This window comes from Odontesthes bonariensis, chromosome 13, assembly GCF_027942865.1.
Source record: "Odontesthes bonariensis isolate fOdoBon6 chromosome 13, fOdoBon6.hap1, whole genome shotgun sequence".
Taxonomy (NCBI): domain Eukaryota; kingdom Metazoa; phylum Chordata; class Actinopteri; order Atheriniformes; family Atherinopsidae; genus Odontesthes; species Odontesthes bonariensis.
The window spans coordinates 25,709,078-25,721,970 of record NC_134518.1 but is presented as its reverse complement, the minus strand read 5'-3'; positions in this window follow the sequence as shown (position 1 = coordinate 25,721,970).

Below are 12,893 nucleotides of genomic sequence, written 5' to 3'. Positions count from 1 at the left end.
TGCCTATCTTCAACACAGCACTGACAGCATGTGCTTCTGTTATTGAGGGTAGAAAGCTCTCTCGAGGCACACAATTGACCTTGTTGCACACTGAATGTTTCATGCAGATTCCAGTAATGAGCACTCTGAATGTGATTTTTTTTTTTTATTATTATTTTTTTTTTTTCCACTTATTTATTTATTTTTCCCCATGGAAAAACTTGAGCTGGAACTAGTTGAATCAATGAGAAACCTATTTCCTAACCCATGCTGTTTTATTGCTCAGAATGGCAGACTATACTTTTAAAATATGTCAGGATTCACTCATCTTAGCATTGTGAAGCAGCTGTCCAGCATTAAGGCTCGTGTATACTTCGCAGCAGTGTGTCGCAGTGAGCTTGTCGCAGACACGACGCAGTTATTTTTGATTTATGCCTTGAAGCGCTGTCTGCGCTATGTTAAGCCTGATTTATGGTCGGAAACCAGGTCGTCTGCGTGTGTGTCGCAGTTAACGCAGACACTACGCAGACACTACGTAGACACTCTGGTGCGCCTCCTCAAAATTGTAACTAACCGCAGACAGTGCCGCAGACATCGCCGCAGGGAAGAGAGAAAGGAGGCCTCTGGTCAACTCTACATCCGCTCTATGCGTATTTCCGGTTTGCTAACCGGCTGACGCTAACCGTGACGATTGTTTCGCCTCTCTGCCAGCTCCAGTAGTAGCAATATTTCTTCTATTTCTAGATCGATCAGCTGCATCTCAATCAAAGTGCGCATTCGTCCAGTCGCCATTGTTGTTGAATGACCTCCGTAACCGTAACACCCACAATCCTAGCTTGTTCGTGATTGTCCCTCTTGCGTTGTGGCGTGGGATTAACATAGCGCAGACAGCGCTTCAAGGCATAAATAAAAAATAACTGCGTCGTGTCTGCGACAAGCTCACTGCGACACACTGCTGCGAAGTATACACGAGCCAATCCCACGCCACAACGCAAGAGGGACAATCACGAACAAGCTAGGATTGTGGGTGTTACGGTTACGGAGGTCATTCAACAATAATGGCGACTGGACGAATGCGCACTTTGATTGAGATGCAGCTGATCGATCTAGAAATAGAAGAAATATTGCTACTACTGGAGCTGGCAGAGAGGCGAAAGAATCGTCACGGTTAGCACGGTTAGCGTCAGCCGGTTAGCAAACCGGAAATATGCATAGTGTAGAGTTGACCAATCAGAGGCCTCCTTTCTCTCCTCCCTGTGGCGATGTCTGCGGTGAGTTACAATTTTGAGGAGGTGCACCAGAGTGTCTGCGTAGGGGGCGGGGGCATGTCTGCGTTAACTGCGACACACACGCAGACGACCTGGTTTCCGACCATAAATCAGGCTTTAAGGCTCTCTGAAACGATTGTCCCTACTGTAGTTTTATTAAGGATGGGGGAAAATATAGCAGCTTTTCTGACCATGGCACTGACAACAATGGTGTCAAATGAAACTGGTCCACCGCTCCTCCAGTCGTAATGTCAGTCCTTGCATTCCTTGTGTATTTCGAGCAGCATCTTGACAGGGACAGATTCTCACCAACACATCCTCTCTCCTTATCATTGACTAAGGTGTTACGCCACCAGTGACGGCAGAGGCAGGCCCATGTGAGGAATCAACCTTGAAGACAGCTTCCCACCCCACATGGCATGTCACCTCTGTCTTGAAGGTGTTTGTGTTCTCTTACATCTGGGTGGCGTTTTTTTTCTCAACTTTGTTGTGTACCACCGTTAAGGAACACCAAGTCCTTGTTGTTAACTTTAACCAGTTATATGGTGCACATGTATTTTTCATTGTTTTCCAAACTAGGACCATGTTAAATAGATTTTTCTCATTTTCAGGTGGTTGGACAGACTTCTTTTCTAAGGCTTTGTGGACAGAGGTAATGACAGCATCTCTTGATGAAGTAGATGGGTTGGTGCAATAATAGTCCATCCAGAACATGTTCATATTTCTAAATCCAAGGCCAATGTTTGGTATTGGTGTTTTGGCAGGTAGATGTGTAACTTGTCTTGCTTCCATGCAGGGGATAGTAGTGCTCATCCTGTCAAGGGCCTATAAATAACATTCTCTGATAAGGCTGGCTCAAACTACAGCCCAGTAAGCAGCCTTTGAGTCTCAAATACAGTTACACTGTAGTGACAACTTGTCATGGTAAAGTGCTTCTCAAAATTATTATTGGCAGAAGGATACTTGTGATGCCTCATTAAATAGACCACATGATGAGCTGGATCCAGGTAAATAAACAGTAAAGTCAGCACATGCTGGTTGCACACTTTTGTCAGTTGAACAAATTATGATTCTCATTTTTAGAGGAAGGACTATTTCAGAGACATAACAGCAATTTTTCTTTTATTCAATTGTATTAGTTCAGTGAACCCATGTTCAACGTAATCTGGGTATCATTTTAGTTCCTACCTCGGTCAGTGTGTAAAACAAAAAATAGTAAATGGATAGCACTACTTTGGCAGTAAAAGGAAAGGTTAAAAATTGTGGTATCTTCTAACAGCATCTGATCACCCTCTTTAGCAGGAGAAGGGCTGAGTAACAGTGAAGAATCGGACATTAGGGCAGCAGGGTTGAGTTACAGAATCTTTCCCCTAAGTCTCATTAGTACAGGTGCTCAAGCTCTTAAAATGCTTCCAATGTTCCTTTCAGCTTAGAATGGATAAGTCACAAAGGCACGGTCAGTAGGGTTTTAGCTTGAATTCAGGTGTCTAATGCTGTGTGAATTTTCTTTCTTTCCTTTTCCCCCCAAGCTTCTAAAACAGGAAGAGCTGTACAGAGTGTTTCTTGACATGTTTCATCACATACAAGTAAATTTCAACTCAAGATAAGAGGAAGCAAAGTTAGAAGGGTGTAGGAATGAAAATTTCAGAACAGTGACAGCAGATTTTCATGAATCATACCAAATGCTGGCAAATGTGTTTTCTGTTTTAGAAAATCATTTAAACAAGGGTTACAAATTTGGAAATTGCATAACAATTCAAGAATTGGGAGACGGAGAAAAAAACTTGATTAAACTGTTGATATTAGGTTAGATGACATGAACAGTTAAATACTTGTTTTTTGACTGTTTCCTATGTTAATTGATTACATGCATTAATAGAAAAATCTCTTTTTGGAGACCACAAATTTTCATTGAGTTGTATGAATACGAAACAGTAACAGGTTACAGAATGTATGTTTTATTGTGGCTAAATGAATTAAATGATCACAATTAATAGCAAAATGTATGTGTATTGTTGTAATATTCTGTAAAATACTGTTTATTTGCATGCTAATTTTGAGTATAAACAAAGTAGAAGTAGGTTCCACAGGCTCAAACTTAGTTTGATAAAGATAGAAAGGTCAACCGCAAGACACATCACATATATATTCATTATCATTCTCACTGGCATTCTCTGGGATAGTTGAATATTTAACAAAGGAATCCTTTTTCTTTTTACTTGCTCTTAATTGGCACAGACTATGTCATCTTCAAAGATGACATAGGCTCTGGATGAAGTTTGTTTTTCAAATGTATGAATATCAACATCTATAACTGCAGCTAAAAGGGCTTATTTATAACAGATATCCTGAGTTTTACCACAGTCAATTGGTAAAGTTTAATGCATTTTGAACAAGTTTATACATTTGCATATATTGAGCCTATTGAGGAGCAGTGTTTTTGGATTATAATTATTCAAAGTTCAGTATGTGGTGTAGCCACAATTTTATTTTGGGTAAATTTTCATACATATGGCCAGATAGGTTGATGAGGAAATTTTATGGAAGTTTATCATCTTGTCAAACTTTGGCTTCCCGGATCTTTTCAGAAAACATCTTGCTCATGAAAAGTCCCAGTATGATCTGCCCTGAATGATCTAGATTGTTATCTTGTTTATTGTGTAGGTTATAGATATTTCTCTTTTGTGTGTGTGTGTGTGTGTGTTTCTGCCCTTTTTACTTTAATTCTGTAGTGTATACTACACTTTTTTTTTTCTGCTGATGTAACAAGTAAATTTCCCCATTGTGGGATGAATAATGTATAAATCTAATCTAGAGCAGGGATGTACTTTTAATCCAAGCTCAGACTTTTGTTGCTACAAAGACAAAAAAATAAAAGGCACACTTGAAGGAGAGTTTAGTTTGATTAGATGGGTTCTCTACAAAACAAGGCACCAACTGACTTTTAGCCCGACTTATGATTGTTTTCTAACTATAATCAAATCTTTTTTGTTTTCAGCCCTTAACCAAGTTATTGTCTAAACCCAACCAGGAAGTTATAAGCGTTTCTGTTTTTAATGTTAACTCCGAAGGGGGAAAAAAAGATCATATGTTGGTTTTGATCATGAATCCCACAGCTGAAAATGCATCAACAGTTAAAAGTGCTACACATAAACATGCCACCTGCCCAACCTTCTTCCCTCCTTATGAGGATTTTGCGGCTTGTTAAAGGAAAAACTTAACTGATGGCTGCTCTGAAATGGAAATGCTTATGTACCCTGTAGGGGTGGTACTTTACAGCAGGCTCAAAGGTTATGGGTCATACCAAAGGTATGAACAAATAACCTATTCGGTTGTTTCAGTTAGAGGACTTCTTGAATCCATTAAACTTTGGTATGGCATAATATTTGAGGTATGTTAACAGTATAATAATACCTTCTGAATTGCAGCATTGCTAAAATTCCACCAGTTTAATTTTTCACTGGATACTGTTTTTTTTGTTGTTAAAATCCCCAAACACTTGTTTTGTAAGCTGTAACAGTATTCGCAGGATGAGATGGTTATCCAGCCATTTCTAAACCTCTGCCACTGTGTCAGATACATTTTTTTAGATGATATCACCATGAATTCTTTAAATTGGTCCTCTATCTGGGACAGTCGTACAGCAAGCCTACAGCTCTGAAAGTGTATTTTCAATTGTGGAAAAATCTCAAGCAGATTTACAAATCTAGGGTTTCAGTCTTGTTGAGGGGTAAACCTCCATTCCACTTTTAGTTCTATTAAAGGCTTAAATGGGTTTCTTCAAGAATTTACTTGCGTTTAGCAATCTGACCACTCTTCCAAAAATCCCAGTTTTGTGGACTTAATTTCTTAAAGTGTTCATGTGGACAGACTCCCCAATCTCCGCTGTGGAGCTTTGCAGCAACCTTCAGGGTCATGGTTGGTCTCTTTTTTTACCTCTCTGATGAATGCTTTACCTACCTGGTCTATGAGATTTGGTGGTCTACCCCTTCTTGGCAGGTTTGTTATGGTGCCATTTTCATTACATTTTTTTGGACCCATTTAAATTGCAGGTTGTAATGCAGGAAAAAAAAAGGATGCCGGCCATGAATATTTCTCCGAGGGACTGTATACTAAATGAGCAAATTGTTACCCTATACCCAGGGATAATTCTTTCATTGTTCCAGGGGTATGCAAAGGGTGTGCAAATGAGAAAATATGACAGAATTTTTTTAATTTCTCTAAGTTTATGCTAAATGATAAAGACTTGTAGGGAGATCTGCTTTTAATGGATTTGAGAGACTGAAGACCGTCTTGGTGATGGACAGATACATTAGACTGGTATTTTCCTTTTCCCTGTAGATATATACAAATACCCACATGTGTTGGAGAACACACCTACCCTATCAAGTCTATAATAATCCTGTCCTGGAATTAGCAACAGCACTGAGTTTGTAGATGCTGAACACTGAGATTAATCAGTCCAGGAATTTCTGCAAGAGGAAAAAAAGTCATTGTGCCACATACCTCAGGATGAGACTGTACAGAATATCCAGATCAGACACTGACTTTTTTTAAACAAAACTTTAGAGATATTCCTGCAAGAGAAAGACCTCCTGTTGAGTGTTTCCACAGAAATATCAGCATGAATGTTAAAAGTAGTACTGTAATCCAAAAAACAAACTGAAAAGTAGCAAATCATTATTTTTTTTGGTTGTGGGTGTTGTTCTTTTGCCTATCTACAAAAAAATGAATCATAAACTTTATCTAACTAGGTCAAAATTCTGAAGTGTTCAACTGACATAAAAAAAAAGGAAAAAGAATTTAGGGTAATGATCACCTTACAGAGCCTTTAACATCATCCATATTTGTCTCTTTTGCTCTTGATTTCTTGTCTCTTTGGTGACACGCCAAAGCCTTTAGTTGTCTTAACTTCATACACACATCTACAAGCACATGCATGTGCACGTACACGCACGGTCTCCCAGGAAAATAATTACCTTCCCTCCTGACTCACCTCTCAGAGCCAGCCTCCAGCACTGAATCAGTGTCGGAGCAGCAGAGGAAAAAAGCTGCAAACTGCCTGCTTTGCTCTCTTGGGCATTAATGGTAGTGACAGTTGTCTGATGGACAGACCAGAAAAGGAGACAGAGAAAATCCCTTGTTTACTTAAAGAGCAGCAAAAGAGTAGAAGTGCAGGCAACATTCCTGGTATTAGATGTCCCCTCTGTGGGTCGGTGGTCACTTACTCAGTTTGTCTGAACAAAAGAGGAACATTTGAATAGTGAAACAAAGGACACAAGGGGAGACGATAAGTATGGAATAATTATTCCTACAATTTGGTTATGCCAAATAACTGTAAAAAGACTAAATTACAAGGGACTCTCATTACTGCAGCACGTTTCCAATAATGAATTCAATTTGAACTTGGGAATTAAAATATTTGAGTGCCCTAATAAGAAATTTCCTCTCAAAGTCGTTATGGCCTGCTTCCTCCTCCAAAAGCTCGAAGTACCTCAACAACCCTGACCTCAAAATGCATCATGGCCACCACATGCAGGAGATGCTGTTTATTAGCAATTATGTGTCTTGTATGTTAAGTCAAACACACAGTTGTGTACATCCTTGATCTGTGCATCTTTTGCCATAATGTTTGCATGCACAAAATACCACCGAATGCATTATCAACTGGTTTTGCTAAGAATAGATAAGTGAGCAATGCCAAACATTTTAGCTGTGCAGCCACAACTAAACATATGACTTTCACACATAGACCTTTCCTGCATCCACAACACAAAAGTTGAAATTTTACTAATCTAAAATGCATAAAAGGAACACCTAAAGAGGAGCAAGCTTATTGTTTTGACATGGCGCACACACAGTCCCCTGGACTAAACATCATATACAATCTGTGGATAAAAATGGTGCATGCAATATGGCCCAAGAATCTCTCAGAACTGTATTTTGTGGGCAGAGTGAGGAAACAAAAAAACAAACACTTGAAGTGAAAGACTGAAGTTTGCTAGTGGAAAAAGATCAGGTCATCTTTTACTAAGTCCCAGTCAGAAATCAAAGGTGTCCATACTTTTACATACCTTAGGTCATTTGGGTAATTTGATAGAGTTATTGAAAGGAAACCATCTAAAACTCACTTTGGAGTAAGTGGTAACGGGGGTCATTGACCTGATCGCAGCCATATTTTGACCTTCATAAATGTTTCTATAGGCCTTTTGTCGTATTTTTTTTTTTAAATTTGCTTTCTTTTTCTTATCTTGTCCCATTACATTCTCTTCTTGAATGGAAGTGTGTTTAGGTATGAATGTAATGTTTTTAAAAAATAAATCTCTCTTCATGGCAAAGTGTAGATGTGTATAAAATAGCAGGAAATGGAATTGGTCAAGTTGCTGAGTTTTCACACCTGCTTCTTCAGCGTTGTATCAAAGGGGAATTTCTTGTCTTAGTAGCACGAAAATTGTACCTCCCTCGTCCCTGCTGCTTTTAATGTGTGGAATGTAGGTTTTATCTGGCTCACTTCTTAATGAATTTATGAATCACAACACAATGCTGGTGCTGCATTGACGATTTTTTGCTTATCTTGGTTTCCTAAACCTTGCCTTAAAATAATTTTTGGCCATGATAAAACTATTTATTTACTTTGCATTACACAATAATGCAATTGTTTTGGCATCTTCTGCAAAGAACTGCTGTCATTCTGACTTAAATCTTCCACTAAGCTCTTCTAACAAAAATTAAGAATGTCTTCTGAAGCGAGGTAATTTTGAAAGGGGGGGGGTGACATAATTTTGACTGGTGCCTATTCTTTCGATATGAGGACTCAGAAATAATTCCTTGTTTCTCCTATTCACACACAGAAATGCCGAGAGCAGATCCTTCTATAACTGTTATCCATACAAACCTTGAGCTGCAGTATTCCCTAGCTGTTGGGCTTCTATTGCATGTTGGAATTACAGAAATGTAGAAGCACGGAGAGAGATTAGTGAAAATGAATCAATGTTGAGATTTTCAGTAGAAGTATGCACAAGGGATGAGATTTTTTTTTTTTTTTAACTGCTTCAAATGGTTGCTTCTGCTGAAATCTTAAAAGCCTGTCCTCTGCAGAAGGATGTTTTCTTGGCTTCATAATTGAAGATTTTCTGACTTTTTAGATATAATTCAAATCAGGAAAAAGGTTGGAAACTGAACAGCCTGAATGCCTATATGTGCGTCTTTGAAAGCTCCAACAACTGGCGCGTCAAAGCTTGCAACCAACTTGATTCACGCAAAGAGGGTAGACTTGTCAGCTCTTATCATCATGAAACTGCTTTCATTGGTCTTTTTCTTGTTTATCTGGCTCATGTTGGAAGTCTTTCGGAGGAGTTTTGTATGTGCATGTCAAGAAAGACTGAAATTGGAATAAATGGCACTATATTTTTAATCAATGGTGTAGTTTCAACAAGAATGGCAGGAATGCTCGTTGATGGTAACCAGCATACTGAGTCTTGCAACTTATTTGATGGAACTGAAAAGGCAGACAGGTGTAGTTAGTTTAGCCAAAAACATAAAAACACTAACTTTGGATTATTTTCTGATTGTATCGAGATGGAATGGTGAAAGCTGGCTATCATTGTTTTTTTTTCACTTAACTCAAAGAAACCATATAATTCTGTTGGATTAGACAAAGTTACCGAATGATATATTACATTGGAATAAGATTAATTTGACAATATTCACAGACACACCAGTCTCACCAGAGAAATTGTTATTTACACATTTGTCCACATGTCTACAGGTGTAAATTGTGAGACGGTAACATTTCCCTTGGTTGTTGTTTCCTGCAATGTGACAGGAATTGCAATGCATGTACATCAAGCTGTATAAAGCATTACATTTACATTTTGTAACGGTCTAATCGTGTATTTTTTAACATGGCCCTTAACCTGAACATGAATTCTAGCTCAGACAGTTAAACTTGTGGGTGAGAACACATAATTAGTGGAAAAGTACAATGTCTGTTTAAAATATCATGCAGGACAAGTCTCAAACTAGCTATCTTTTGCTCAAAATTGTTCAATGTCACAAAGGCCTGTTGTTTTTGCTGCTCCAACAAAGGGATGTGGAAAGTGAATGTCATCCTGCTAGAACAAGTATGGATATGTTGGGTGATGACATGCTAATAAAGAATGGAAACATGCTGATTAATTGAAACTTATCCTTACTGTATCCTTGTAGGGAACAGGATATGGGAAATATGGTAATTGTACAATCTTTGATTGTGAAACTGCAGCGTTTGGCGCAGTTATTTTATGTTCTGTTTGAGACTGGGTTGTCACAGGAAGGATTAAAAACAGTTTTCAGTGTCCCACATTAATGAATACCACTAAGTGTGTGTAAAAATGATCTGATACTTTAATTTTCGGCAGCTGAAATGCATGCGATCTTGTGTGAGCACCAATCTCAATCATTTAATGTCTGGAATCGGGCAAACTCGAAAGTTTTTAAAGTGGCTGGTTTGACCACAGATCTGTGTTAAAACCACAAAAGTGTGCTAATGACCACCAAGCAGGACAATGCTTGATGGATTAGTCACTTTCTTATTTTCCACCCTTGGGCTATAAGTTACCAGCATCAGCTCATTATTGGCCAGATCAGTTGAAGGCTTCTGAGGGACAGAGCCTCCTCTGCTGTGTGTTTTAATTTAGTTCTTTTTGTTCCCTTTTGACAATGCCCAGGCCTAGATGTGGTGAGATTTCTACAACAGCACTAGCCTGCTTACTGTTGCACATACATTGAGTTTGGTCCATTTATTTTAGTTAAAGTTTCTTATGAATATGTCCTTGCAACTGAAAACTAAACCAACAAAAGGACACAGTTGCATGTCTGCTGCAACAGTATGGAATCAGATTAAGCACTGGATAGATGTTAACCCATTGTGCCTTCCATGTCCATTAGAGAAGCTTCAAGCATCCCCAAAGAGAAAGGTATTTGTGTATACCGTTCAATCAGGACATCTCTTTCCATGTTCTGGGTGACATTCACAAGGTTTGCATCCATTATTCTGTGTGGCGCAAGCAATTTCCCCTGTTTACGCTCATATTTTTAAAGGTGACGTGTGGCATTGTTTCATTAATACGCCACTGTCCAAAGGAAAAAATATTTTCCATCTTGGCTGTTATTACTTCATAAAGCAGTCATATAACAGGACTACAGTTTTCTGATTGAACGGGATGATTTGTGTTAGATTTTCTTTGATGCAAGCCAAGGTTGTATTGATTTAATGCATAAATTTAAATTATAACACTGTTAATGCTTTTATACCGGTCTGTTTCTTCTGAGTGATCAACTCACTTTTAACAAAAGGTTTTATTTTAGATGGTTCATGTGAGAATATTCAGAAATTTGAATAAATGTGTCCACACGAACTGATCAGAATCTATTTAAAAATATAACTAAAGAGAACTTCCAGCATCTGAAAGATGGTTTATACAGTAAAGCATGAATTGTTAAGATGAAATCCTGCAGGAACGTGCATGTTTTTGTAACTGATTTTATTTTTATGTCCATGAAGGAGTAAGGAGCTTGTATTGTAAAGGATGGCAGTATTGATTGCAGGTTTTGGGTTGCTCTCTTAAAGCTTGCACATCTGTTTCAACTGTGGCACCACTGACATTCAGCTCAAATAAGGAGGGGGAGAGCATGCTGATTACCCTCAAGGGAAATGGCAAGGGCATGCCTTGGACATGATGACCAGTGCTTCCATCATAGGCACAATCCTTTCTCTCCTGTTCGTTGTATGTGTATTCATACACAATCACATGGCTTAAACATGTGTTTGAGTCATCATCATTGTGCATTCCTTGGAGAAGGTCTTCAAATAAGTAGCTGCACAGCTCTGGAGGCACCTAAAGCCAACAATGAATATTTAATGTCCTCATTTGGCTTCTGCTGGGAACAGTTTAGGAATCAGAAAATTGATAGCTTTGGTTTCCTTTTGGTGTCTTGTGACAAAACATGGGTTAGATTATGGGGGAATATTTATTCAAGTCACCACACTCTTGGGATTTTGTTTGTAATGAAAGAAAGCATTTGTGTTTGGTCAGCAAAGTTAAGATTTTGCGTTATTGGAATCCATCAATCTTCCTGTATCCTCAAAATAATGCCCATTCTGAGGGGACCTGCTGTTTTCTGGAGGAGGCGATGGAGCATAATGTACCAGAAACCACAAAGTTTATTTTGCATGTCAGTCAAGGTTTGTGGATTTAGAAAAGCTTCTTATTTTTCCCTCAAACGTTTTTTTTTTTTTTTTTTTTCCTTTACTCATCAGAATCAAAACAATAGCATCACTGTTTGTAATGAAAAGAGGCTATTCGTTTAGGCGGATAGTGCCACTGGGGATAAAATTCTATTTTAGACGTTTTTAGATTTTTCCAGACTAAACCACCAGGTTTAGTCTCGAAACAATTTTCCTGATTACATACTACATCACTTGAAAATGTTTTGAAAAAGACAGGTGTTTGAACTCAAATATAATACTTTGGATCTTACAAATCATTTCTTATAAATATCCATAAGAATTGTCTCTAACCCTAGATTGTCACTTGGGGATTGTTTAAAAGATAAACTCTTTTCACATCTTTGTTTGATGAGCTACCGTATGAGCAGCATAAAATGCACTTGGCAGCAAATCAAGACAAAGTATATAACACATTTATGTAAATTTTTCTTCAAACCTGAATGCATGTATGTTCTATTTGAATGGATTAGATCAATTAAATTAGTGAGCCTCAAATTTGCTAGTTGCCAGTGTTAGACAAAGCCAAACATCATAATGTTACTGAGGTTTTGTGTTAACTACAGAAACAGGGGAGGGGGGAATAGGCATATTTCCCAAAGTGCTGAACTACTGCCTCAAGAGTTGAGGATTAAGATGGAGAAAGCAAAAACCAGAGACAAGCAACTGCCAATATTTTAGACAATTGCATGCCCTCACTTTCTGTTTCAGAAATCTACTTAAGCTGTCAGGGGCAAGAATGAGGGACTGTTGTGAGTGTGTCAGTCTACTGTGTCCTTAAGCTATGCGAGGCAACGAGGAGGCTTCTTTTGCTATATTTGTGCTGAAAATATGGGGATGGGGGAAGCAACAAACTTTTATATTTATGTAATAAAAGGTCCTTATATCAGCTTTTCCTCAAATACCGGTTTTGATTAAAAGGAACAACATAACGCAGGACTGAATTTAAAAATCAGATCTGTAAAACACGAGCATAGAAAGATGGTGAAGTTTAAACAAAGGTAAGCATGAAAACACATTCTCACACACTTTGCCATCGACAGGGGACCCATACAACACAAAGGGGTTGATTAGGATTGCAGACAAAGGGACAGTGGGCTCCCGCTGCCTCTCTGAATTCATTGTCATTAGCAGTGGAACACCAAGCCCTTTTCAAACTCATTAGTTGATAAAACAACCCTCTGATTTTCCATTAAAAAAAAATAAATAAATAAATAAAAATAATAATAATTCGTCCTCCACCACATCCCTGCATTTCCACACCTTCAAAAGCCACTCCTGAGACTAGGAGAGAAATTCCAGCTTAGTTAGTATTTCCAAGTTAGTTCACATTTTCACAACTAACAAACTGAACAAAGACCCAGTGCTGCCGCTGATGT